We start from the raw sequence: 6,290 nt of genomic DNA on the forward strand, positions 1-6,290 counted from the left end.
TAAGTGCTACGTAAACATCAGAAAAAGACATGATATTCCCAATTTACAAAGCAATAAATCAAGGCAACAAAAGCTTATTGCCACTCTAATACAGCAGGGAGCTATTCAACTTTTAATTGTTCTTCTTGATCATGCTCTTTAGGTTTATTGCCTTTCATCAGTTTTGTAACTTGTTTAGAGAAGAACTATATCTAGATGCCATCTCTCAACTCCATTAAATTTCATTCAAATCAATAATTCGAATTTGAAATTGGATTCAGAATCTTTAATGGATGATTTTTAAGGGTCCAAACTGTTTCTCCAATCTAAGTAGCTTCAAACACTGGAACTGCTGTGGCTGGGTGTTTCTTTCTTCATGCACTACAGATTCTCCTTGTGATGCAGTAGAAGACAACGTGCAAATAGAATTGGCACTGGAAGATACACTGACAGAAATAAATGGTATATGTAAAAGGATCTATTTAATCTTTCTATTAAGGGCTAAGTTGAAGCAGACCAATTTAAATATTTGTGTTTGGACCGTTTATTATTGTGTTTTCTTTTTTTTTAATAAAAATCAAAATTGTCCCCAGAAAAGTTTATGTTCAATAATTAATCAAAAGACTATTGTTCTTTTAAAAACTGGATAGCAATTTTCTTTTTGAGTGTGACCTCTTAGTTTGTGACAAGTTGAAAACATACAGAAGTCTTTTGTAGCATCAGAAAGGAATTGATTTGTAGTTGCAGTAAATGTTTTTCAAAATCCACTTTTTGTTAGAAAAATAATGTATGGTGCAGTTTAAAAATCATGCAAATGCTACTATACCTTTCAAACAATGAAGTGAAAGTTTGAAAAATCAGGATTTGAAGTACCATATTTAATTTACATTTGCAAAGAGGATAGAATAGCTCAGGGAGTGGAGCTCTACAACATGCTTCGTAATATATAAGTCAATAAGAATTATTTCATTCACTTCCAGCAACATCCAGGTGAAGCTTCTGGGGGAGGAAGTGTAGAAACATCTCCTTCTAGAGAACTTCAGCCTATAGATAAAGATACACATGGGTGTGTTATTTGAGAAGTAATGGGTGAACTCCTAGTTAAAGACTGTAAAGTATGTAAGACCAGAGTTACATGATGTACCCTAGCTTCTGAAATACTTACTTCAGATTAAGTAATAAATAGTGAAACCATTTTGTTGTATCCATTTGTTTCTGTATTTAATTTTATATTTAAAGAATTTGTGTGCACGTAAATCGTGTGTATAGGCAGCATACATAAATAAATACCTATATATATGCACACACAAACAAAAAATTATATGCAACACATTTTTCACACATAGTAATAAAAGGAATAGGTCAGGCTAGAGAAGTATTTCTAAAAGGTTTAGCAGAAATGAGCATTTTGTCTTCAAGATTGCCAAAATATTTTGTCATTTGGATTTCTAAAGTGAAACATAAGCAACCAACAAAAAACTCAAGAATTGCATTCAGAATTAGGTGTGTCTACAGAGAGTTAAAGGTTTTCTTAACAGTGGCACAAAGGATTAAATTTTTCTGTTACAAAAGCAACAGAAAGTCATTACATTAGCAGGAAATTCAACATAGCAGCTGCTTAGAAATGTAGAGCACAACTAAGTGCCCAAAACTACAGGACACTTGGACCTTTACCTGAGCAAAGTCAAGTCTTCAATCTTAAATAAATTGTGTGAGGAGATGCGGCAGTTATTAAAAATAAAACAGGAGGATATGTGTTAAATTCCAGTATTCAGTATTGCAAATGTTGTTTTTTTTCTAGAGGACCAGTGATGCACATTAAAAAAAGGTTGCTAATTACCAGTGGTAATAATTATACATTTAACAAGTTACCATTATACTTCAAAAAGTTCACACTAATGCATGAATAATTATTGGCCTAATTAAGCATCCGATATTGCATCTACACACAAAAATGAGACATTAGTTAAGAGTGTGACAGTGTTTTATACGTTAGATAAAAGGAAGAGGTAATTTGGATAACAAATGCCCAGGCTGAATTTATGGCACATAGCTCACAAAAAGCAGGTAATTTCTATCCTTCAAAAACACTGTAGGAGCATATTTCCCTCCGCCCCTCTGTCTTTTTCAGTCTAGTTCTCAGCTGCACATACCTCTTTTTTTTTTTTTTTTTTTTCCAGAGGTGAAGTCAAAGAGGAAATACCAGAAACTCTAGAAGCCTAAGGTGTTTGGATTTGGGGTTTCATGGGGTTTTGAGGGGATATGTGCATGGGGAGAGGGTGGTGTCCCTGTACACGCAGAATGCTTCTGTTTTTGGGTGATGGAGCACAAGGCGCTTTCTGGTGTTCCAAGCTGCAGGATCAGAAGAAAATATACCGTAAACAAGAACATGTCTCTCACTTAGACACAGAGATGCACAATTTAAATATTTAGAGAGTATCAGTTTAGGATGCAGCACTTCATAAAGAATGGCTATTGTTACAATGACTTTCATCAGGTTGTTGGTTCTATATTAATTTTCCTCCTACCACTGCACAATGCATATAAATCCAGATCCTGTTATAATAGTCATTTATCCACACTGTTATTTGGGCTTCAGCAACGAAGTAGGGTAAATTGCAGGAAGGAAGACAAAGCCTCCCTCCTATGCAGCAAAAGCCACGATTTCACAGCTTTCCATTTTTATTAACATCTGAATGAATTTCCTGCTCTGAGATGACTATATTTGATCAAACACGGCACCAGACATCTTTAGTTGAATGTCCTCGTGTCACTGGCCAACTACAGGGAATTATGCAAGCCTAAGGAACAGCCTATATTTATGACATTTTCCCATCAGAGCTTTCTGCCTTTTCTCCCCATTCACGAAAAGATTTTCTCCACACTAGACAGTGGGTTCTCCAATAGGATCATGGATTCCATGGAAAATATGTTGTTCTTTCCCTTTTTTAAAACAAAAGAATGCCTAAATCTTTAGAAGAATGTATTTCAACAGAAATGCAAAACTGTGTGTGCATCCAATCCGGAAGCTGCCAAACCCTAGCCAGGCTGCATGGCTTTGTATCAGCCTGGATATCTCACATCTGTCTCTGCGTACAAGAGACTGAGAAACATCAGGATTTGTTACATTCCAGTCTGAAATCACTTTAAATGTACCACTGCTGCGTAATTCCTTGTAGTCTGGTCCAAAAAATATTACCTACGTCACTGCTTTGCATCCCTGTATCTCCTGTAGTTCCCCCATACCCAGTAACAAACCCTCAATACATGCAAAGGACTGTTTTAAAGCCTCATTGAAAAGCAGACTGGAAGCTATACACATTTCAGTAGTAAGATTTACAGGACTACTTCTGTGCAACACATACCCTCAGCTACATTTATTCTGCAAGTCCCTAAATACACACATTCCCCTCATACCCCAGAACCACTGTCCAATGAGAATCTTCTCTTACCTCTTTCTGTAGTGAAGGGGTCCTGGAAAGACTGAGAACTATGCCCTTTTTTGTACTCATGGCAACTCTGTTTTGCCTGTGATAACAGAATTATCTTGTTTAACAGTTGAAATTGAACGTTTCTATACATGTATATATGACTTCTATCTCAAAAAAAGTACAGCTTTTAAACTAACCTTCTCTTCTGACATCCATTTTCCATCCCCTGATTACTTGGAGTCTTTCATGTGCTCCACAGATGCTCCTGAAATTGAAAGGACCCTGTTTGTGGGCAGCACCACTTAGGTGAGCCTTGAGGCAGTCTCCTGAGCTGCAGAGACCCTGGAGAAAAACAAGACTATACACACTGTAGGACCAAAAAAGGGTGGAAATGGTAGACACTTCTCCTGCTGGAATGTGCTTCAAAACACTTCCGCCTCTGTCCAAAATATAATATCAGGTAGAGCAGAGACTGCACCCCTGTGATTCCATCATGTGAGCACTCACGTTACAGGTACACTAAAGCCGTTGGGACTGAATGATTTTGATTCCGTTCTAGCAAATCCTCTAAATAAGGGTTTGGTACTCCTCCTTGGATACCAGTGGCTTTGCACCAGTCCACATTTTCCTCATGTTTATCAGCTGGGATGCACCTGCTCCATTAACATCAGTACAACCTGACCACAGCTTTGAAGCTCAGCATAAGCTTAAATGCTTTGTGTAGTGACAGAAATCATTAAATACACAGTTAAAATTTCAGCACAGATTCATGAATGCTTTTCAGAATCATGGAATAAGCATTCCTTGGAGCATGTTACCCAACCCAGCACTTCCTACTTTGTTTTCATCATGTATCCTTCTGTCTTTTGAACACATCTTGCTCTGTTTCCATGTTGTTACAGTGGGCTTGGGATAGCTATGGAAACGGGGGTTAATTCCAATTACAGTTCTAATTAAATTCAAAATATAATAGTAGAATGCACTGTGCTTTCAAGAAAAAGCTTCAGATGGGTAAGCTGCAAATTATTCTCCTGTAAAAGTCTTTCCTGGTTAAGGAAGTTTTTGCTATTCTTTGAAAGTTAAACAGATTTCTGGAAGAAATATCTTCTCTCAGTTGCAGACTGGGTTAGCAATAACTACAGTCTGGGGGGAACTGGGGTTGCTTTTACTTAAGCCATTAGCAACTATTAAATTAATCCTCTTCATTCCACACTGTATACAGCTGATGGAAAATGTAGGGGGAAGGCAGTTGTCAAGGCATTAACCCCTTAACTCCTGAGGATGGCTTTTATGCTTGAAAGGAATTTGATGATTTCAGCTTTCTTCTTCTTAACTTTGCCTCCATTAGGACTGCTTGCGTGAATAAGGGGTTACAGAAACTGGCCCTTATATTGTAATGTAATCACAGATTGATTCAGCTCTGCAATCAGCCACTCATCTGTGATAATCATTTCAGGGTCCTGCCAAGAGTTTCTGGAAGGCTCTGTGCTTACTCTCTGCTGATCGCATAAACCACTAAAATAAGTTCCTTATATGTTATTTTGTACTAATTCACAGATCTTGATCTGCAGGCTGGGAGAAAGAATGATAAAGAATCATAAAGAATTCTGCTTCTGGACATTAATAAAATACCAATCCATACCATCCCCAAGAAAAAAAAAAAAGTAAAAAAGCACTATAAAAACTGCAGGCACAAATAAAACCTGCTGAAAAAAAAAAAATAAGATTTAAAAAAAGGGAAACGGTTTGTGATTTGGAATGTGCATTTGAAGAGAAAAAGGATATCCAAGCATCAGCATCCCTGAGAACAGACCATTTACCAATGTCTAAACAGCTAATAACTGAGTGTAAAAGTGTCTACTCAACCTAATAAAATCGTACTATTTATTATTTAGTATAGCATAAACTTTAAGACATTAACATGAAGAAGGTAAACAGAGAACCGAATATTTACTGTGTCAAAGACTAATCTTACTTTCCAAAGTTTGAGTCAAATATCGCCACTAATAATACTGACAGGGATACTTCCCCTGTCATGACTGGAATTACTCTGAGTTAAAGGGGGTATACAGAAGTGCTGAATTTGGCCTTTTGTCTCTTGTTTTGTGATAACCAACTTTGGCCAATTGCAAAGTTCCATTGGTGTTGGCATTAGCCAGGGCTCTCAGTTCTGTGCGAGGGTTGCCATTTCTGGCACACAGCCTCAGTTTTCCTAGCCCTCATTCTCATATCCTAAAATGATGAATACATCATCCTGAGGCTGTATCCACCAGTTTCTGCCTAGCACTTTGCTCTTAAAGGTGACGTGACACTTCAGAAGTGGGAAAAACATCCAGAAGAAATTATGAAGAGGGAATATGTGCAACTGCAACCATTCAGTGAGCTAATCTTTAACCACAAACTGTCAATGTCCTCTTAAAATAGAGAGAAACCTTACAACAAGGCAGTAGCTAGACAACTAAACATAAACTATATAAAGCCAGTACCTAAACACTTAAATATAAACCATGGAAAGCCACCAGCTTGTATCTGCTCAATTGTTATTATTATTTTTTTTTCTAAACTGGAATAGTTTTCCATGGTGCTAATAATAAACTTTTCTAACATACTTTCCATATACTCGCAATCTAGATTCAGTCAAAGTGCCTTAGGTTACAACCAGCTGCTAATCAGAGGATCTTCACATCAGAGGATCCTTTGCAGGGCATATCCCTTCTCCCCAGCCTCAGATATCCAGATGGTTTTACTCTGGAAAGCAGAGCATGGTTGAGGGACAGTGTCCAGGCATTGTCTGTAGCATGCTCCATGTGCAGCCAGGGAGTACCACTCCAGAATGCCTCCACCCACAACACTAGTAAGGCAGTGTGGTTGCAACACTGA

This window comes from Gallus gallus, chromosome 1, assembly GCF_016699485.2.
Source record: "Gallus gallus isolate bGalGal1 chromosome 1, bGalGal1.mat.broiler.GRCg7b, whole genome shotgun sequence".
In the NCBI taxonomy this organism is placed as follows: Eukaryota; Metazoa; Chordata; class Aves; order Galliformes; family Phasianidae; genus Gallus; species Gallus gallus.